Here is a 24,017-nt window from a genome sequence, read left to right as displayed (position 1 = left end):
CCATGAGATCTTACAGAATTAGGAGTTTGGATATCATTGACAACCATCAACTATGGAAACCTGTGTGTATTGGCTTGTTCCCTAGCTGGAGTTTTTTTGTTTCCTATTGTCTCGTTAGGTTCTGTCTGTTTCCTGTTGCTTAGTTAAGATCTCTAGGTTTATCACTTATTTAAATTATTTATTCTTAATAAAATTAAAATGTTTTTCAACTGGATAGAGTTGGAGAATTATAATAGTGCCCTCCAAATTATAACATAAATAGTTAATAATTAGTTCCAGGGAAATTCTCCCTTAGTTAACAAAATATTCCCTGATTTAGAGCCTATGCCTACATATAATATAGTAGGACCATTCCAAGGACTAAGCTACCTGTAGTATTGGAGTAGGGAGGATGAAACTTATCAAAAGGGTGTTCTTTAGTGGTGTTTTTGGCAAAATATTCAGTCACTGGCCAGTCATATTCCCATGGAAGCCCAATATACTTGAATCATTTCATCAAAACTAAATCAGAATGGTTCTTGGATTATTCTGCAGTCATGAACACAGATTCATATGTAAATTTGGCTGATATGAAAATGTATATTCATCATTAAAACATATGTAACTTTCTTCCCAGAAGCATTTTATGCACTAGAAAAGTCTAGTTCAGAATTTCAGCAAAACAGCAGGGAATGAAGGAGACTCGTGCTTTATAAGCCTTTGGAAGAACATTTATTTTTGTGTTGGATAAAACTTAGTGAAATCATCTGAAGCTTAATAGAGGCAGAGAGTCAGAAAGTTCTTCTTAAATGTTTATTTATTACTAACAAAACTGCCTATTTCTCCATGAATTAAAAGGAATAATTTCATTTAGTTATTTGCTTAATTTATATTTTAATGCCATCAATAACATTTTCAAAATAATATTTTATATGAATTTTAACAAATTCATTTGTAAAAAAAGCTCTAGAAAACAAGAGAAAATAATAAAAAAGAATCAGGAATGAAGGTGAAATATCACTTTTAGGCATCAAAATATAAGTCTGCAATAGTCAAAATCTCCTGGTGCCAGTAAAAAAAAATAAACCAAAACAAGTACACAAATGGAAAAATACAAGACAAGAAATACATGTTAAAATAAAACAATAATATAAATATATAAACCAAAAATATAAATTACTTAAGATAGATTCTCAATGTGATTAAAAAAAAAAACTACTGAAGAGAACTGCAATGCCATCTAGTAGAAAGTAGGTTTAGTTCAATACCATAGACATTATTCTACGATGTATTCTAAACGGATTGCAATCTTAATACTAAATTATATTTTAAGTAAGTTTTAAAATAATTTATTTTTAAATAGAAGAGAAACAGTTGATATATATCTCATAGCAGATACATGAAATAGTTAAATTCAGGCACATTCATATTATATTTACATAGGAAGAAGAGAGGTATAGATTTAGCTAAACTTATAAATATATCAAAAGACCATTCCAGAATAGATAAATGGTTAAAAGAAATGAATAAATAATTCTCAAAAAAGGTTGGAAAATTGTCAGTAGCAACATAAACGAATAGTACAAATTACTACCATTAATCAAAATGCACATTGAAACAACCATAGAGTTTTACATTATACCATCCACATTGGTAATGATGACAAAATGTGAGACTGTTCAATAATTAAGACTTAGAGAAATCACATTGTTAGTGGAGCTGTGAACCATTGCAACTATTTTGGAAAGAAAATTGTCATTATGTGAAACAAATGATTAAAATATTCATACACTTTGACTTAAGTATTTTATTATTAGATTATACAAGAAAATCAAAAGCCACAGATACAGTAAAAATTATATAATGGCAACTTTTGTAACAACAAAAAATTAGAAATAAAGTAGATGGTCATAAAATTGTAATAGCTAAAGAAATTGTGATGCATAAATAAAATGAATGTCACTGTGCTACATAAAATTGCAAATATGATGAATACAGATAAAATGGTGAAACACATGAACTACTATTTTAGTGCTGATACTACTATCAACACCAAGACCACCACCAATACTACTAATAGAGCATTTATATGTTTTTAAACTTTAAACTTTGAAATGTACTTTACAAATAGTATCTGATTTTATTTTCTCAACAACCCTGTAGACAAGGTACTATTTTTATCCCCATTTGACAGATGAGATAATTGAGATTCAGGCAGCTTAAATGATTGCTCAGGATCACATAGTGCCTGAGGTTATATTGAACTCTTCTTCAATCCAGTCTCAATGTTTTATGGCTTTCATTACCTAGGCCCATAATGGCACATCTACAGTGTGAAGTAAGTGGAAACAACTTCATGTTGACTATGGCATTGTAAGTGGAAATAACAACCACCAAAAGAAAAAGGTAAAATTATATGAAACAAGCTTGGCTAGAAAAAAGACTTATGAGAAGATGTTGACGGTGAAATTTGAGGGTTGAGACTGAATATATTATTCAATGGTCACCAGAAATTTAAATTCTAAATGCCAATGAAATATTCAAGTCAGAATACAATTTTATGGTGGTTTATTTACAAAAGAAGGAAGAAATTAAGAATGAGGGAGAAAGAGGGATAGGGGTAGAAGATCTACTCTGACCTGGCCTGAGCCAGGGGAGTTCAGAGGCCTCAGCCAAGGGGCCTTCCCAGAAGATTAAATCTGGCTCAGCTTCCAGCCACGAGGTTTCCTCCAAGATGAGGGGCCTCCTTGGACTTTGTTTCCTTCAGAAAGCCAGGGAAAGGGGATTCAGCCTTAACCCTCACTACGTGGTCGCCTAAGGGAAGCAGTCTCAGGTCTCCATTCTCCAGACCTCCAAGTCAAGAACTATCTCAAAAAACCACCAAAGTCCCTCTCACAGGAAGTGGTGTGAAATATAAATTCAGTTGTTGACATCACTTCCTGTGTCTCATCTGTACCAATGGTGGTTTAAACTTGGCTTAGGACAGCCCAGGAGTTCAATCAGTTGTTTCTGATTTGCCACTTGCTAGCATAAATAGGCCACAGACCATCCTCCCCCACACTTAATCCTTAACTGGGCGTGTATACATTCCTGGATGCTAGAATTCTAAAGACTAGACAGGGTGGAGTAAATCTAAAATTCACAAAGTTACCCTGCCCATTCCACAATTTTGCAGAGGTGGGAGCCTACAATTTATGTATATTGTACATATTTTCAGATTATTTTTGATTCATTGGTTAGTTATGCAACTTTTCCCTTGTCCCTCTTTTCTTCTTTTGTTTTTAAAAACTCCTATTAATTTACTAGAGTTGGTTGCCTTGGTAGGTGAAGAAAGGAAAGGCTAGGGGAAATTATGGTGACGTGGAAAAGAGAAAGGCATTAATGAAAATGAACTAGCTGAGTAACTTAACTATTTTCTCACTGCTCAGGCAACTCTCTAAGACTGTTTTAGAGCAGATGACACTCTAATGTAATAGTGGAAACCCTTCAGCAAGAGCTCTCCATAAGTGAGATCAAACATCTAGTGTTTATTTTTAAGCAAATAATCACAGAATTTGTTTCTTATTTGTATCTGTTCAACTAGCATTTTATTGCTGACAGGTTTTTGAAGACTTCATGTCTGCAGAGAAATCACTTGTCATAGAATCTTACACTGTTAATTTTGGCTTGTGATAATGATCAGGTGCATTATCCCCTAGTGGCTGAACATATGCCTCATTAAATCAAGGAAAGAATATCTCCCAAGAAAGCAAGAGAGGTCAAGTGTTACCATCAACTAAAACTTTCCATAGATTTATAAAGATTCAACTTCAACCAATATTAACCCAGAACTAGAACTTTCTTGAAATATGACCAAGAAATATAATGAATTCAATAAAATTTTCTTCTATAAACATGTATCCAGTGTAATATTAAAGTTAATATCCAATAACTCCAAGTGTTATATTAAATAAGATTTATTAAAAATCACTTGAAGTAGAAGAAATAAAAGAATAAAGATCAAAACTTAAGTATGACCACATATGAAAAATTCTCCTGCCTGGCACTCCACCTCCACCAGCCTTGATTGTGGGAAAAAAGAGAGCAAGAGGGTGGAGCTACACACAACTTATATTTTCCCTACATTAGTACATAATGCAAGAACATAGGAAGCTGGGATTTAGAGTTCTGGGGAGACAAATTCTAATTATACACAAGTGTTGCTGATACCTCCTTATTCTGCCTGCAATCATTATTGACTTGATTCAATAGACTATTCACAAGTTGCATACTATATTCAGTCAGGGCTGTGGCCAATTTAAAATACTTTCTTATTTCTTTAGGTTGAGTTTCTTAAATACTTTTTTTATTAAGTGATTCCATTATATATTATTCTGTAACAAGGCCTTACAATTGCCAACTATGATGAGGTAACATGTCCTTCTAGAGATACTGCAGTATCATATACAAAATGAATACTAACTCAAATCAGAAATTATGAAGATTGCCGGATCCTTTTCCATAACACTGAAATTGTGTGGTTTGCTAATATCTTCAGTTTTAGAAATGGGATAAAATGCTCGCAAAATCTTCTCAGATACTAGAACTTTAAAAAAAAAATGTTCTAGATTTTAATTCCTTAACTAAGTGAGTAAGTACTGAGGCAGTTGTAGCTGTATTTAGGTGCAAGTTTTAACTTGATTATTTTGGAAGAATTACATATTCCTAAATAGATTTGTTCAGAAATCTAAAGGTATTGGTAAATAATAGCTTTGACCTCTTAGTAACTGACTGATAAATTAGCTAAAATTATTGATTTTGTATAAGATTTTAGACCCACTACCACTGAAAAGGATTATTTTTTTTTATTTGGCAGGATTTTGCCCATTTTAAAAAGGATATATGGGAAAAGAGAAATAGAAATTTTCTCCTAATTCAATCACTTTAATAATACCATCCCAAAGCTTATCATTAAGTACCTGTTGGCTGTGATTTGAAAAAATACAGGAAAAAAGACTGATTTGTAATCACTGGTTTCTGTGGAAGCATTAATTCATCTTCTTACAAACAATTTATAAGGAATTATTTTTTAAAGGAATTTAAACAATGTTGCTGTTATGTGACTCAGTGGATAGAGTCCTGGGCCTAGAGTCAGGAAGACTCCTCTTCATGAGTTCAGTTCTGACCTCAGACACTTACTAACTGTGATACGGGTTATCAATTAACTTTGTTTGCCTCAGTTTCCTCATCTATAAAATTAGCTGGAGATGGAAATTGTAGATCTCTCCAATATCTTTGCCAAGAAAACCTAACAAGACATCAGGAAGGGTCAGATATAACTAAAAACAAGTGAATAGCTGAAAGTAAACTTTTTTTGTTTTGTTTATAATGCTAATGGAAATTATGTATGTACAGTTTTAAACACTGCAGAGTTGTCAAGTTTATAATATGACTCTTAAAATTAAAGAGTTTAAAAATAAAAATCACCCCCACTGAGTTGACCTATTAATCCTTGCAGCTTACAGTTCATGGCCTCACAAATCCAAGACCCAAGACTTCTACTCCATTGTAACTATTGAAATATTAGTTCCCAGAATTTGGAGTTATTCTATCCTAATCATAAGTCTATCACTCTTCCTTTAGCTTGTTGAGAACAATGAGTTAGAATAGACAAGAATAGGTGATCAATATAGAGGGAAAAAAGAGAAGAGGCAAAAGGCTTTTGAATCACTATAGATCACTATCATACTTGAGGAAAAGGGCTTCTAGTAGGAATGAACTAAAGAAACATTGAGAAGTTCATCTACAATGTTTTCTTAGATTTCCCCTCTATAATGCTCTCATCAGACTTTTTCTGAGCCAGTTTAATAAATAGAAGCCTATGAAAATTACTACTGCAGAAGGAAGCATAGGGGTAGCAGACATTGGTGTCTTTGAAGAAGAAAAGAGCTTAGTGGTATGGAGTTTATTATAGTAGTAGTAGTCTCTCGGTAACCGAGGATGACGACTGTCTTTGTGTGTTTTTGTGCACAAAGACACTTGTGCATGAAGTTATAAGTGGAAAAGTCGATGTACAGAGACAGTCCTACTCTCTCCGCGTTGGAAGCCTGGGTCCAGTGGCATGAAAAGTCGTTACACCTGGAGACTTCCTCAGCTGCATTGGATGGCCGCATTGTCTTTTGTGCTCCAACACACCCTAAGCACTCCACAGTGCTTTGCTGCGTCGCCATCTCAGCTGTTGAACCTTCTTGTTGGTATCTTCCATCTGTTCAGCCGAAGCAGTCTTCACATGCTGGGTGAGCAAAGTCCTGGTTCACCAGGGGTTGACAATGACCCGATGGCTACCCTCACAAGGTTTAGCCAGCCTGTCGAAGCCGTTGCACGTGGTGTGGCCACTGCCGCATGCTAGCAGCTACTAGGAGTCACAAGTGAGAGCTGGGTGTCAGGTGGGGGTCAGAGGCTGGAGAGCTGCCCTAGGAGGGCATGACAAGCCCTCCATACCAGAGATATTACTCCTCTCTAAGCACCCAATACACCCCATTATTATAATTACACAATATAATACAGAAAAAAACAAAACCACCTACCAGGGCAATTGAGAGGAAAGTGACCAAGTACAGATGGTTTTGAGCTTTCCCCTCAATATTTCTTCAGAAGAAATTTCTACTCCAGATCACAAGTCTGTCTAGTCCTGGGAGTCAGCCAAGGCATGGAAGATATATAAACGCTGAATTGCAGGAGAAGGGATATGTTCAAAGAATGGATATTATGAAAAGAAAACATGTCCACTTCAGAAACTTCTTGGATTATTCCATGAGCTGTTTACCCTTACCTATTGAGGACCATAGGTCTTGCCTAACCCCAGTGGTTTAGAGGAAACAAAAATAGACCATAATGGCTGAGCCTTTATCAATGCTATCTGGAACAGAAGGGAATGGATTATTTTAAAGAAATTGGATTACAATAAGAATATAATAGAATAAATACCAGAGAAACTGACAAAGTCTGATATAGGCAGACAAAGTTGGGAAAATAACTGATAAAACAGTCTAGAAAAATAATCAACAAAATGAACAATTACTTTATGGAGAAGGTAATTGGTATAAAAACTTCCAAAAATGGTAAAATATGATAATCAAATATATGACCCTCAGAAATGACAGTGCTGAAACTAGGAGAACATCTAGAATATTAAAGATACATTTAAAATCAAAACTAATATGAAAGAAAGAAAAATTGATCCTCAAAGGAAATTTTAAAAACTCAAACTAGAAATAGAAAATTTAGAACAAGTGACAGAGCAACTTTCTAGAACAATAGATAAATTAAAAAAATAAATAAGTTGAAATAGAAAAAGAAGAGGAAAGAGGAAAATTAAACAAAATCAAAAGACAATACAATTTTAAAAATAAATTAGATTTCTATAAATAGGATTGGTTGAAAATAAAAGGTGAATAGATAATCTAAGGATTATAGTTTTTGGGGGGAAAGTGTCCAACCTGAATGCCAGAAAAGGAAAATAACAAGAAAATTGAGCATAATAATGGGGATTGAATGTCAAAATACAGATTAAAAGAATCTATAGAATTCAGAGAAAACAAATCATTACTTTGATCAATCAGCAAAAATTTATTAAACTCTCTTTATAGGTGAGGTACTGGGATAAGGACTAGGGATATAAAAAAAAAAACAAGAAAAAAGAGATAATCCCTAACTCCCAGGAACTTTTATTCTAATGTCGGCAACAACACATGAAAGAGAACTGAAGGGAGTGTTAAATGGAGCAGGAAAAAGACAGTCATATCAAAGAATGATGTTAAAGTCCAAAGAGTTAGAAATGGTGCTAGGAGAAGCATGAAGGTTGTCTGGATGGAACCATTACTCAAAATGGAGGTTCTGGAAAGAACTCACCAATTTTAAAAAGGGACCACTAAGTTGGAGGGATTTTCCAGTTGGAGTTCAACTTTTCCAATAAAGACATGGACAAAATTAAATCCTAAAATATTAAATAGTATTGTAAATATTGTAACAACATTGTAAGAAAAATATTGCACTTTGCCAGAAAACCAATTAGAATACAATTAGAATAGAGTAACATTGTTCCTTATTTATATGAAATCAAAGGAAAAATTAAATTACCTAAGAAAAAAGACAAGTTAGTGATCCCCAAAATCTAATATCCAGTAAAATGGAGAGTAACCATCAATGAAAGAAATGGATGTTTAGCAAAAGGCACAAGAAGGAAGCAAGATAATCTGCATGAAAGGATCAAAGTGAAGAAAAAATAAACAGATTCAAATAGTAAGAAAGACTACAAAATGAACCTTAAACAATTCAGGTTGAGGATTGAAATGTGAATTAACTTTTTAAGTATAAAAATCTATATTCCCTCCTTAGTATTTTTAAAATTCTATTTCCTCTGAAATAGATGGGGGGAAATGTATGTACCTGGGTATAGGGGCTAAGAGAAGGAGACCATAAGAGAAGTGATAAAGACTCAGGATGAAAAGTGGCCAAGCAGCTTTCAATTTTTCTTCTTGTTTTGGGAAAGTGAAAAAGTAAAGATCAATCAATGCAGTGGGACCCAGTATCATAGATTTAGCTGTGGAAGGGCTCTTAGGAATCTTGTCCAAGATCATTAGTTTGTACAGATAAGCAAGTTAAGGCCCAATTCAAACAAGTAGTAATTGGCAAAACTGGGTTTCAAATCTTGGTCTATTAATCAAATCTGATGATAATTATAAAAAAGCACTTAACACAATGCATGACACATAGTAGGTACTACATTAAAGCTTATCCTTCCCTTTCCTATCCATTGCTTTCATTCATACTACTTCCTCATGATGACAGGTTCATATGGAATATATTATGACATTATAAATAAGAGGTAATGATAGAAAAGGCAAGAATAAAGACTGAGTATCTCAAATTTGAGTTGTAAAATTATTGCTACTGGCTACAAACTCATATTCTTAGAAATTAAAAATTTTCAATATTAAAAGAACATTCAAGTAACTTGAATTTCCATAATTAATGAATAGCTAGTTAAAATATTCACTTTAGGATTCATTCTAAATTTTTTACCAGCAGAAGGGTGGATTTAATGAAGTAAATATGAGATAAAGGAATTTTTGAAGTAAAATATAAATTTCAGTGTTTCATTTTATCAGTAAAAATAAATTAAATATAATAACAAATTTTGTATGTCTTATATGTGTGTGTGTATATTTATGAACCATGGCATAGCAAAGATTGAGAAGTAAGGTGTCTCGAGGCCAACAAAATGGAAAGACTTCTAGAGAATCCTGAAAGTTGGGTGTGAACTAGCAAAATAACTCATTGATTTTATTAATATATTTATTCAGTATGGAATAATGGAAAGAGGACAAAATTGGTAGTCAGAAACACGTTAAAATTCCACCTCTATCATTTACTACTCCAGTGTAGTAGAACAAATCTCCTCCTAAGAAATGATCTATTTTTTTTCTAAAATAAGAAGGCTAAATTATGTATTATTTGAAAGATCCCTTTTACCTCTAAATATATGACCTATGATAATAGTAATTAAGTAAATACATATTGATTACCTACTATTAGTGAGTTACCATGTTAAGCACCCCTGTGCTGACAAGTAATAGTATCAGTCTGCAATGAAGCAGACAATGCCATTCTTATTATATAGAGAGTTTCCTGGAAATATGGCAATAATACTTTAATTGTTATATTTCATACATCTTAGTCACATAGAATGAAACTTTAATTGTTGTAGTGAAATGACTAAGTTTTAGCATTAAAAGGAACCACAACTACATTGATGGCCAAATATCTGGACAGGAAACAAAAGTAGATCTGAAACAAAACAAGGTACTAAAAAGAATGACTACCCAATGAACAGTATAGATAAAAATATAAGGAAGATGTTATGTAGTAGACTTTGGAGAAGCATTCACATACCTGAAAACGAAAATTATGTTCAATGTCATTTTCAAATAAAAGGAAATACATCGTATACTCAAAAAATCAGAAGCATATGTTTTATTTATAACTTTCAAATTAAGGGGGGATTGAACAGGGGCTTGGCAAAATGAGTCTTGAAATGTGCCAATTCAAAGACACATGAGAAAGAATTCAAGATATTCAATAAATACAAATAAGAAAAGATTTATACATCTCTCTTCTCATATTTTCTCCACGGATTTGAACAGAATTCAATAATTTGTAAATAAGTGGGAACTGACTTTGCTAACATAAAATAGAGTTTTGATTAAATCAGAAACATGAATGGGTATTATGGAGAAAACTTTATGAGAAATAGAAAACCTCTGGAAATATGAAACTAATAGAGAGGCTATCAGCCTAAATATTTGGCATACAGTTGTTGAAATATTGATAAGAAAATAGGTAAATACAGAAATTATGAAACTTGCTATTTTTATAAATAAATCATTGAAATGTTTAAATACAGTTCTAGTTCTCTCCTAATATGTCTCTGAATGTGCTTTTCCCATTCATGGAAGGAAAAAGAACCTTCTCTGATCATCCTTCACAATAACACAGTGTGGAAAAGAAAACTAAAGCAAGTTTTGGACTTTCAGCCACTCAGGTGGAACAAATTGCAGTTTGATTGTTAGAGAGAAGATATTGACAAGAATGACAGTTGTTGGAATTGGTCTCATGTGGGGCACTCTTTCCTGGCCCTCAGATTGGAAGGAGTCTCTCTCCCTGTCTCAGGATAGAAGTACCTCTATTCCTGGATCTTTCCCAACTGTTTGCTGTACCTGGATTCCTATGATCATGTCATCAAACAAAAGGATTTAAGGGGAGTAGTTTGAACTCTAAGACTGGTCTTTAGGGGCATCAGCCTGAAGAGACAGGCCCAACCAGCTCTGAAGGCCAAAACCTTTTCTTCCTCTTGCTGTTTACTGCTAAGACTTTGAACTTAAGAAAACTAGCATAGATATAGCATAGATAGGAATAAAAGAAACCCTCCACCAACCTATGAGGCCTGGCCTTAGCTCAAAAGCTGAGAGATACTCAAACCTCATCTGGGGAAAAGTATAAGGAAATCCTTATTCCTTCTACCCTGATGCCTACCTATCTAAACTTGTTATTAAAATTCATCTTTATTTAATAAAATCACAGTCAGATAAGAGGACTATCATTTCAGGGGGACATAGAGGGAGCTGAATCTAAGGAAATCCATTCAATCATAAATGGTCCTTATTGGACCCCTGCTAGGTGACCTTGGGCTGGGGTATGCTAAATGTATGGTTGGACCTGAATATTTAATTTGGGGGTCACCAGGGATTTAATTACTAAATCCCAAAATGAATTACTCAAGTAAATGGAAATATGGTAATTTATTTTACAATAGATTAAGATATTAAGGAAGAGATAAAAGGTGGGAGAGAGAGAGAGAGAGAGAGAGAGAGAGAGAGAGAGAGAGAGAGAGAGAGAGAGAGAGAGAGAGAGAGAGAGAGAGAGAGAGAGAGAGAGAGAGAGAGAGAACTCTGGCTTCCTTTGAGACAGGTAGAAATCCTAAGGTATCAGTCAGGGGAAAGGAGTCTCAAGTTGATGGGTATTTCTTGGAGGTTCACACCTCCAGAAAGGGCAAGTAAAGAAGTCAGCCTTTACATTCACTATGGTGACTGTCTAAAAGAAAAGCAGCCTGAGGTCTCCTACAGGAGATGCTGCAGGGGTCCAGTTCTACAGCCAAGTATCTTCCCTCTAGCTGCAAGCCCGAATAACTGATTTAAATCCAATGGTCTCTGTTTCTACTATTTAAAGACCCTTTTCTCTTGTGTCACCTCCCCTAATTTTTTACATGTACCAATCACAGCAGACTCTCCTCTTATGGACTGCCCACTCTTTCACATGTGGGTCACAGACCTCCCACTCAATATTGTAAACCTCAAAATTCCTTAGACTTATAAATGTTGGAAATTTCACCATTGGGATATTTCATACTTGAAAAATTTCTTACTGATAGTCTATTGGAATGGGAACCCCATTGGCATGGGAGGTTCCTTCTCTTCCCTTCTTAAGATTACTTTAGGACAGAAACCTTTTGCTGAACAATGGAAAGGACTTTGACCTATGCTTAAGCATAGAACAGGAATTTCTTTGAGTCATGATTGATTTTAGAATTGATACAATGGAGATACTTGGAATCAATCTCCACCCTATTCAGTCCTAACAGGATTGAGTAAGGGCTGAAGCCTAGATCAAAATTTAATTATTCCAATCTCTAACCTACTCAGGTTAACAGGATTTAGAAAGGGCTGTAGCAAAGGAGCAAAGATTTAATCATTTGAAAATATGACCTTCAACAGACATGTGCAAAGCCTCTGGGCAGTCCTGGGTTAAGCTAGAGCCTCCATTGGTACAGGGAAATTGATGGACAGTGATTGGTAGATGTGAGAACTGAGGGGAGGCAACTTGGATGGTTTCCTTAAAGATCAGGGGGGTCTGAAGACTGGGGGTGGTTGAGGAGTTGGTCGGAGTGGTGGCAGTGTACTCTGAGGAGCTTGCTCTGAAGGAAGCTGAAGGTGGGGGCCTCTGAGACTGTTTCTCCATTTTGGTCACGTGAGTAATAGGGACTGATCTCTTTTCTTTGCCCCAGCTATCTAAGGGTTTGGGCCTTTTGGCCCAGCCTAAACAGAAGGGGTATTTAAGCCCTATTCCCTTCTCTCCCTTTTTCTCTCTCTCTATCTCTAATTCCTTTCTTCCTCCTATTGAAATTAAACTCCATAAAAGGTTGACAGCTGACTTGAGTTTTCATTTAGGAATTACATAGCTGAATTCATTGGCAACCTTAAATTAATATATATCAGTCTTTTAAAGTGATTCCCTTGTCACAATATATGAAATGGCTGTTCATACTTTTTTTGGTTAGTTCACATCTTTTTTAGTTGGTTCATACTTTTTTGTGGTTACAATGGGTAGATCTACTTTAAATACTGGGTTTAAACTTTAGTTATTAGAATCTAAAAAATAGACAGGGGATTATAATTTAATCTTCTAATAAAGGAAGAGCTAAGTACCTTCATTGTTACAATCAGGGGAGAGCCAAATCCAGTCTTCATGGAGGGGAGGCTTGTCCTTCAGGGGGTTCTGTACTTACCTTCTCTGGATATCTTCAATATCAATCAATAGAGAAGACATCCCCTCAGGCTATCATAGTTGACCCATTTCTTGGGAATCCCATTTTCAAAATACCTTCTCAACAGGGGGTATCTCTCTCCTTTTACCTCACCCCCAGCAATATTCCCTCCATCCCTTCAACTCCTCCATTCCGTTACAAAAACTTCCTTATCCACAGTACCCCTTCAATCCTCTACAATCTCTTTACCTATTACAACAGTATAATACAATAAATAATTTTTAATGATCTCCAATATGCAGAACACTGTGGTAGGTGCTGAAACTCATTCTAGTTCCTTATAAAATCTAATTAACTTATTTTTATTGGACATAAGGAATAAAATTTCTGATGACGTATAGGGCTCAGGCTTTGAAATGTTCACAGATGCCACCAGAAGTGGCTCTGTCCCGCCCATACATTTCTGCTAAATAGAAACACAATACTTCACATTGAGGGATAACTTTTCATTATACAAAGCACATTACATGCATTAGCTCATTTAATCTTCACATCCCCATGAAGTAGATAATAGTTATTGTTTCTGGAGAACATGAGTGATTTGTCTGAGATTGGATGGTTAGTTACTGGCAGAAGAAAGGTAACTCAAATACTAACTCTGATACTAAATTCTGGCAACATTTTCACAGCCTGGAATTGGTTCACTTTATGATGTAGGAAAACTGAGATTACTTATGGGAAAATTCTGGGTTAATATACTCTCTAGTTTGTTTTCTATTACAAGTCAAATACACTAATTATGTGTTCAGTATTCTATGAGGTATACAATGCTCCCTTTGTATTGTTTTTGTTTTGTTTTGTTTTTAAGTAGAACTTTGTTTTGTTTTGTTTTTGGTATAAAGAACATCCAGTGAAGAAATGTTTTCTACCAATGTTGATAGCATCTGCTCTTCAATTTATGTTCTTATAGAATTACCATCTTGGTCCAGTTCCACATAAGACCTAGCTACTACAAAATTGTTACTTAGTATGAGTTTATACCTGTGAAAGGCCTGACACTGTTGTATTTGAGCTATAAAGTGTGAATTCCACTAAACTTTCTACTAAAGAGGTTTTCAGTTTTGCTATTACCTCATAGTTAAGTGGTTTGCTTTGAAAGAAGACATAGAGTTTAGTGAATGCCATCTGTGACAAAATACCATATAAAACAGAGGTACAGAGGTGGCTTTTAAAGTCACTCATATTCTGATTTCAGACTAACTTTGCAGTCTTTGCAATTATTCATCTTCAAGCACTATACAGTAAAGTCAAACTGACTCTTCCATCTCATATCCAATCCAAATCCTCTGTGCCTTTATACAAACTGAATTTAATATCTGCAACCCCAAAAAAGACTTCTTTCCACCTCCATCTCAGAAAATGCTGAATTTATTTCAAAGTTTTACTGATGTAACCTCTGATAGATTATCTTTCCTGATCACTCCAGTTTCTAATGTCCTCTATCCACATTGAAATTAATCTTTAATTACAATTCCTCTTTTACTGTTAACATGTCAATTTCCTTAACATTCCATAGCTTTCCAAAGGCAAGGACTGTACATTTTTTTTCTCTTTAAATCCTCAAAGAATAACAGTATATAGAATAGAGTAGGTGATTAAAACATACTTATTGATTCAATAGCTGGATGGATGCTTAGATGGCTCAATGGGCAAATGAAAAGATATATGAATCCAGAGTCAGGAAGACCTGTGTTTTGGTTCTTCCCATGACATTTATAATCTATGTCCATGGGTACTTAATATAATCTATTTGAGACTCAGTTTGCTAAGCTGTAATGTGTGATTAAATCTATAGTACCTCTTCAATCTGATTATTATAAGGATCAAAAACATATTTTTATATCAATTGGACTTTTTTGTTGTTGTTCAATTATTTTAGTCATGTGTGACTTTTTGTGATCATCTATGGCAGTGGTGGTGAATCTATGGCACATATGGCAAAAAGGAACCATAGGGTCCTCTCTATGGGCATGACTGTAGTCACCCACCAGAGTTCCTTACTAGAAAGGCAGAAATATTGGAGTGGAGTTTTTCCACTCCCCCTCTCCATGCACCTGAGGACATTCCTCACTTTACCTGCCCCTCTGTCCAGCAACCCATAGGAGCACATCCTCTTTCCACTGTCTGAGGTAAGGTGCTGGGGTGGGGTTCACATGCTGTGTGAGGGTGTGGTGCAGAAGGCAGCATGTTGAGTCTGTGGTGAAGGTGTGTGTTATCTCCCTACCCTGTCTGGGATAGGAGGTGGTGGAGGGGCTAACAAAGGGGGGGGGAGGGGGCTTGCACTCCATCTCTAAAAGGTTTGCCATCACTGATCTACAGGGGGTTCTTTTTTATTTAAATTATTATTTACAAGTTGATACAATTTTTAATAGTTGTTTTCTGACATTTTGTGGCCCATATTCTCTCCCTCAATCCCAGTCCTCATCCCAAAGAAGACAAATAATATGATATATGTTGCACACATGCTATCATATAATATATTACCATGTTTATCATGTGAAAGAAAACAGATATCACACTAAAGAAAAATTCATTGAAGAAATAAAATGAAGTATCATATACTTCAATCTACATTAAGATTATCAGTTCCTTCTGAGGCAATTGTTAACCTTTTACATAATGAGTCTGTTGAGGTTGTCCTAGATCCTCACATAGTTAATGCATTCATATTTGATGATTATGCATTATTGCTGTTATTGTAAGCAACATTCACCTGGTTCTGTTTCACTTCATTTTATATCACTTCATGTAGGCCTTTCCGGGCTCTTTTGTTATTGTCCTGTTCATCATTTATGGTACAATAATATTTAATTACAATCATATGCCACAACTTGTTAAGCCATCCCCCGGTAATCAACAATGCTCTTGTTTCCAGTTCTATTCAACAACAAAGAGTTGCTGTAAATATTTGTTTTGTACAAGTACTTTGTCTTTAAAAATAATTTCTTTAAGTATTTTTCCATGGATACATGATTCATGTACTTTCCATTCTCTTTTCCCCTCCCCCGAGCCAACAAGCAATCCCACTGGGTTATACATGTATTATCACTCAATGCCTATTTTCATATTATTAATTTTATGATAATCTTTTAAAAACCAAAACCCCACAACCAATACCCATATAAACAAGTGAAAAGTCACATGTTTACACTTCTTTCTCTCAATGTGGATAATATTCTCTCTGATAAATCCCTTGAGATGGTCCCAGAACATTGCATTGGTATCAGTAGCAAAGCTGATTATACATCCTACAATGTATCAGCCTCTATGTACAATGTTCTGGTTCTGCTCATTTCACTCCTCATCAGTTTGTGGAGGTCTTTCTAGCTCGTATGAAAATCAATCAGTTTATTGTTCCTTTTATCACAATAGTATCCCATCACTACGATATATCACAATTTGTTCAGCCATTTCCCAATTTAGGGACACCCCTCATTTTCCAATTTTTTGCCACCACAAAGAGCACATTTATTAATATATTTGTACAATAATTTTTCCTTTTTATTTCTTTGGGGGTACAAACCTAATAGTTTCTTGATCTCTCTGGGCTATTGACCTATTAGTAGCATTATTGGATCAAAGGGGTATTCATAGTTTGATGGCCCTTTGCGTATAGTTCCAAATAGCTCTCCACAATGCTTGTATAAATACACAGCTCTAATAGCAATTTACTCATGTTCCAGTTTTACTACATCCTCTCCTAATATTTTTTTTCATTTATAAACCTCATTTTATTAAAAAGACATACCTTGGAATTTCTCATGATTAAAAATGTAAAAAGCAGAGTCTCTGACTCAAAACCCAGGCACAGGAATACAAAAAAAAAATTCTCTTTAATCCAGACACCTAAAAATAAATTAATATATGTAAAAAGAAATTCTCATGATCACACAGTTAGGACATGTCTGAGGCCATATGTAAATCTAGATCCTCCCAACTCCAGGCTTCATGCTCTGCCCACCAGTGCTACCTAGATGCCCCCTGTCTTCTTATTTTTTAAAAATGTAAACATTTTTAAACATTTTTTTAATTTTATAATATTTTATTTTATCTTTTCCAAGTATTATTCATTAAAGACAAAGATCATTTTCTTTTCCTCCCCCCTAGCCCAATAGTCGACGCGTGATTCCACTGGGTATTACAAGTGTTCTTGATTCGAACCCATTGCTATGTTGTTAATATTTGCATTAGGGTTTCCTTTAGAGTCTCTCCTCTGTCATGTCCCCAAAACCTCTGTAGTCAGGCAGTTGCTTTTCCTCGGTGTTTCTACTCCCACAGTTTATCCTCTGCTTATGAATGGTGTTTTTTCTGCTGGATCCCTGAAGATTGTTCAGGGACATTATACCGCCACTAATGGAGAAGCCCATTACATTCGATTATACCACAGTGTATTAGTTTCTGGGTACAATGTTCTCCTGCTTCTGCTCCCCTCACTCTGCATCACTTCCTGGAGGTCGTTCCAGTCTCCATGGAATTCCTCCACTTTATTATTCCTTTTAGCTCAATAGTATTCCATCACCAACATATACCACAATTTGTTCAGCCATTCCCCAATTGATGGGCATCCCCTCGTTTTCCAGTTCGTGGCCACCACAAAGAGCACAGCTATGAATATTGTTATACAAGTATTTTTGTCCATTATCTCTTTGGGGTACGGACCCAGCAGTGCTATGGCTGGATCAAAGGGTAGATATTCTTCTGTCTCCCTTTGGTCATAGTTCCAAATTGCCCTCCAGAATGGTTAGATCAGTTCACAACTCCACCAGCAATGAATTAATTTCCCTACTTTGCCACATTCCCTCCAGCATTCATTACTTTCCTTTGCTATCATGTTAGCCAATCTGCTTGGTGTGAGGTGATACCTCAGAGTTGTTTTGATTTGCATTTCTCTGATTATAAGAGATTTAGAACACTTATTCATGTGTTTATTAATAGTTTTGATTTCTTTATCTAAGAACTGCATATCCATATCCCTTGCCCATTTACCAATTGGAGAATGGCTTGATTCTTTTTACAATTGATTAAGCTCTTTATAAATTTGAGTAATTAAACCTTTGTCAGAGGTTTCTATGAAGATTTTTCCCCAATTTGTTGTTTTCCTTCTGATTTTAATTACATTGGTTTTGTTTGTACTAAAGCTTTTTAATTTGATGTAGTCAAAATTGTTTATTTTACATTTTTTGATTCTTTCTATGTCTTGCTTGGTTTTAAAGTCTTTGCCCTCCCAAAGGTCTGACATGTATACTATTCTGTATTTACCCAATTTACTTATGGTTTCCTTCTTTATGTTTAAGTCATTCACTCATTTTTAATTTATCTTGGTGTAGGGTGTGAGGTGTTGATCCAAACCTTATCTCTCCCACACTGACTTCCAGTTTTCCCAGCAGTTTTTATCGATTAGTAGATTTTTATCCCAAAAGCTTGGATCTTTGGGTTTATCATATACTGTCTTGCTGAAGTCCCTTTCCCCCAGTCTATTACACTGATCTTCCTTTCTGTCTCATAGCCAGTACCAAATTGTTTTGATGACTGCTGCTTTGTAATATAGTTTAAGGTCTGGGATTGCAAGGCCCCCATCATATGTGTTTTTTTTTTCATTATTTCCCTGCATATCCTTGATCTTTTGTTATTCCAGATGAATTTTGTTATAGTTTTTTTCTAAATCAGTAAAGAAATATTTTGGGAGTTCAATGGGTATGGCACTGAATAGATAAATAAGTTTGGGTAGGATGGTCATTTTTATTATCTTGGCTCTTCCTATCCATGAGCAGTTAATGTTTTTCCAATTGCTCAAGTCTAGTTTTAGTTGTGTGGAGAGTGTTTTGTAGTTGTGTTCATATAGTTCCTGTGTTTGTCTTGGGAGATAGATTCCAAGGTATTTTATTTTGTCTAAGGTGATTTTGAATAGGATTTCTCCTTCTAGTCTTTGCTGCTGAGCTGTGTTGGAGATATATAGAAAAGCTGATGACTTATGTGGGTTTATTTTGTATCCTGCAACTTTGCTAAAGTTGTTGATTATTTCAATTAGCTTTTTGGTTGAATCTCTAGGATTCTTTAAGTAGACCATCATGTCATCTGCAAAGAGTGATCACTTGGTCTCCTCCTTGCCTATTTTGATGCCTTCAATTTCTTTTTCTTCTCTAATTGCTACTGCTAGTGTTTCTAGTACAATGTCAAATAGTAGAGGTGATAATGGGCATCCTTGTTTCACTCCTAATCTTATTGGGAATGCATCTAGTTTATCCCCATTGCAGATGATATTAGCTGATGGTTTTAGATATATACTGTTTATTATTTTTAGGAAGGACCCTTCTATTCCTATGCTTTCTAGTGTTTTTAATAGGAATGGGTGTTGTATTTTATCAAAGGCTTTTTCTCCATCTATTGAGATAATCATGTGGTTCTTGTTGGTTTGTTTGTTGATGTGGTCAATTATGTGGATGGTTTTCCTAATATTGAACCATCCCTGCATCCCTGGTATAAATCCTACTTGATCATGGTGGATGACCCTTCTGATCACTTGCTGGAGTCTTTTTGCTAGTATCCTATTTAAGATTTTTGCATCTATATTCATTAGGGAGATTGGTCTATAGTTTTCTTTCTCTGTTTTTGACCTGCCTGGTTTTGGAATCAGTACCATGTTTGTGTCATAAAAGGAGTTTGGTAGAACTCCCTCTTTGCTTATGTCAAATAATTTGTATAGTATTGGGATTAACTGTGCTCCTGAGGCCCCCCTGCCTGCCCTGAGGTTCCTGCTGCTGCCTCGGACTCAGCACTCTGGGTTGGAGGGGATGGGTCCTGGGACCTTCCCTTTGCCTTCCCCTTAGATCCGAGTGATCTCAGGCTTCGACTCTTGGGGGGCCGTACCTTTTGATCCAGGTCCAGGAGGAGTGTTTCAGGGGTCTATTCTGTTGTTTGTTTTGAATTTCAATGCCCTAGGAGCATTCCATTTGAGATCGGTAAGGAAGGGTTTCTGGAGCTTCGAACTTTAGCTTTCTCTAAGCTGCCATCTTGACCGGAAGTAGCCTATCCTCTCCTAATATTTATAATTTTCTGTTTTTCTTATTGGATATTCTGATAGATGTGAGGTGGTTTCTCAGAGTTATTTAATTGGTATTTCTCTTATTAATAGTGATTTGGACCTCTTTTATATTACTAAAGATAATTTTAATTTCTTCATCAGAGAAAATCTTTTAAAAGATGTTCACATCTTTTATTCATTTGTCAATTGGAAAATGCATTATAGTCTTATAAATTTGACTCACTTCTCTATATGTTAGAGAAATGAAGTCTTTATCAGAGATACAAGAAAATCAGTTTCCCAGTTTTTTTCCCTTCTAATCTTGATTGTTTTCATTTTATTTGCATAAAATCTTATGAATTTAACACAGTTGTGTATTTTAAGTTTTTTAATGCTCTCTATGTCTAGTTTGGATATAAATTGTAGTTATCCATAGACTTGATGGGTAAACTATTCCATGGTCCCCTAATTTGTTCTTGGAATTACAATTTATTTTTTTTTTTAAAACCTTACCTTCAGTCTTATATGGTGTATTGGCTCCAAGGCAGAAGAGTGGTAAGGGCTAGGCAATGGGGGTCAAATGACTTGCCCAGGGTCACACAGCTAGAAGTGGCTGAGGCCAGATTTGAACCTAGGACCTCCCATCTCTAGGCCTGGCTGTCAATCCACTGAGCTACCCAGCCGCCCCTGGAATTACAATTTATTTATAAATTATGTAACTATTTTTACTTTACCCTTCCTTTAGTCTGAGGAACTTCATTTTTGTTTTCTAGTTTTCCAAATAGATTTTGTGGAAAGGTGAATTCTTCTAAAAAGTGAGTTCTAACATAATAAAAATGACAATCTTGCCCAAATTAATTTACTTATTCAGTGCCATATCTTTCAAAAGACCAAGAAACTTTTTTACTGAATTAGAAAAAAACTGTAACAAAATCCATTTGGAAGAATAAAAGATCAAAAATATCAAGGGAACTTATGAAAAAAAAAGTGAAGGATGGAGGCCTATTTAAAGGGTGAAATTATGGTTGAGAGTGAAAAAAATCTAAATTTAAGTGGTTGTCAAGGGAAATCCCAAATAATAAAATACCCAAGTCAGCTGCCAAATTTTATGTTGATTTAATTGATATAGTACAGAAGATTTTAAGAAGAAGGAGGAAGGAAAGGGCTAGTAACGGGCAGGAAGATAGATCTAGAAAGTAAGGTTGTGAGTGTGAAGGAAGAAAGAATCAGCCTCCAAAGAGGCTTAGCTAAGATGACCAATCAACTCCAGGTCAAAAGTCAACACCCAACACTCCAAGATGTCAAAATGCTTAGCACGCTGCCAGCCAGAGTCACCTCTCCAGGCAAAGAGGAGGCAGAAACTGACATGCCTTATATGGACATTTTTACATCACTTCTCTGTGTCTCATCTGTACCAATGAGGACTTAGCTTGACTTAGGACAGCCCAGAAGTCTGTTCTTATTTTGCACATATCTGTTCAAGTCCATCTCCTCAGATAATTAAATCTTGAGTTTGATGCAGACCTTTCAAAATCTTGTTAAACTGAGTAGGGTGGAGAATGTGGAGTTTCCAAGATCTGATTCTGTTATTCCAAGTATCTCCATTGTTATTGATCAGGAAATAGCTAAATTAGATCTTCTAAAGAATGGTCTGATTGGGGTGGAATAGTTTGAAAATTCACACCTAGCAGTACCAGATTTTAAACTGTATTATAAAGGTCATCAAAACAATATGGTACTGGCTAAGAGCTAGAAGGGTGTATCAATGGAATATGAAACAGACTTGGGGTAAATGACCTTAGTAAGATAGTGTTCAATGAACCCAAAGATCATAGCTTTTTGGACAAGAACACACTATTTGACAAAAACTGCTAGGAAAATAGGAAAACAGTATGGGAGAGATTAGGTTTAGGTTCACATCCCACACCCTATATGAACCAAAATTCAGAAGTAAGAAATGACTTAGATATAAAGAGGGAAATTATAAGAAAATTAGGCAAACATAGAATAGTATAACTGTCAGATTTATGGGAAAGGAAAGATTGTAAGACCAAGCAAGAGATAGAGAATATTACAAAATATAAAATGAATAATTTTGACTTCATTAAACTGAAAGGATTTTGTACAAACAAAAACAATGCAAATAAAATTAGAAGGGAAACAACAAATTGGGGGGAAATCTTTATAACATAAACTTCTCACAAAGGTCTAATTTCTCAAATTTATAAGGAGCTAAGTCAATTGTACAAAAAAATCAAGCCATTCCCCAAATGATAAATGAGCAATGGACATGAATAGGCAGTGTTCAGATAAAGAAATAAAAATTATCAATAAGAACATGAAAAAGTGTTTTAAATTTCTCATAATTAGAGAAATACAAATCAAAACAAATGTATGATATGGCCTGATACCTAGTAGATTGGCCAATATGACAATGAAGGAAAATAATAAATGTTGGAGGAGTTGTGGCAAAATTGGGGCACTAATGCATTGTTGGTGGAGTTGAATTGGTCCAACCATTCTAGAGGGTAATTTGGAACTATGCCCACAGGTTTTTTAAAAGACCACCTGGCCTTTGATTCAGCAACACCACCACTAGGTTTGTATTCCAAAATGATAATAGGGAAAATATGTGTACAAAAATATTGATACCCGTGTTATTTGTAGTGGCAAAAAAACTGGAAAATGAGAGGGTGTAAATTGTTTGGGGTATGGCTGAACAAATTGTGGTATCTGATAGTGATAAAATAGTGCTGTGCAGAAAGGAATGATGAACTGGGGGAATTCCATGTGAACTGGAAAGGCTTCTAGCAATTGATACAGAGCAAAAGAGCAGAACCAAAAGAAAACTGTACACAGAAACTCATACATTGTAGTACAATTGAATATAATGGAATTCTCTACTAGCAGCAATGCAATGACCCAGGAAAATCCCAAGGAATTTATGAGAAAGAATGCTATCCACATCCAGAGAAAGAACTGCGAGACTAGAAACACAGAGGAAAAACATATGATTGATCACATGGTATGATTGGGGATGTTAACTTTGAATGATCACTCTATTGCAAATACTAATAATATGGAAATAGGTTTTGAACAAGGATACTTGTAAAACCCAATGGAATTGTTCATCAGGTCCTGGAGTGAGGAGAAGGAAAGAACATGAAACATGTAACCATGAAAAAATATTCTAAATTAATTAATGAATAATAGACATTTTAAAATATAATTAAAGAATCATAATAAATAAATAAATGAATAATTGTCTTGAAACATTTTCCACAAAAATTCTTCCAGAAATATAATTATACTTAAAATGGAAGCATGGAAAGTGTTAACTTACTTATATATGTTCTATGGCTTCTTCTCTGGAAGCAAAACTTTATAATTATTACTTAATATTTCTCTATTGTACTCAATAGAATTTAAAAACATATCAGGTTCTTACTTCTCTCCTCTTTTAAAATAATATAATTTAAAAGAATAGATTGAATTGAGAATATGTGAGTCAATGAATGTAAATAAAGATAAAAAAAAAGAAATTTCAACCTTCCTAGCACAGTACTGAAGCTACTTCCTTTTATTTATTTAGTTAGTTAGTTGGTTGAATGTTCCAAGTCAACCTTATGAATATATACAGAATAAAAATTTTTATCATACATCTATTCCCTGAGGTATAATTTTGAGCTGTGCACTCATGAGATCACTTGTCAACTTGTTGTTGTTTATTCACAAGAAATGTCATCAGTTATTCAAAAACTTTTTATGACAATAATGGGGGAAATGTCAGCTTAATAGCATAGAATTGAGACAAGATTTAACAGTTCTGTATACATTTATTCTTGGATATGAAACTAACATAGTTACTTTAAGAGG

This window comes from Monodelphis domestica, chromosome 4, assembly GCF_027887165.1.
Source record: "Monodelphis domestica isolate mMonDom1 chromosome 4, mMonDom1.pri, whole genome shotgun sequence".
Lineage (NCBI taxonomy): Eukaryota > Metazoa > Chordata > Mammalia > Didelphimorphia > Didelphidae > Monodelphis > Monodelphis domestica.
Note: the sequence above shows the minus strand (reverse complement) of the source record.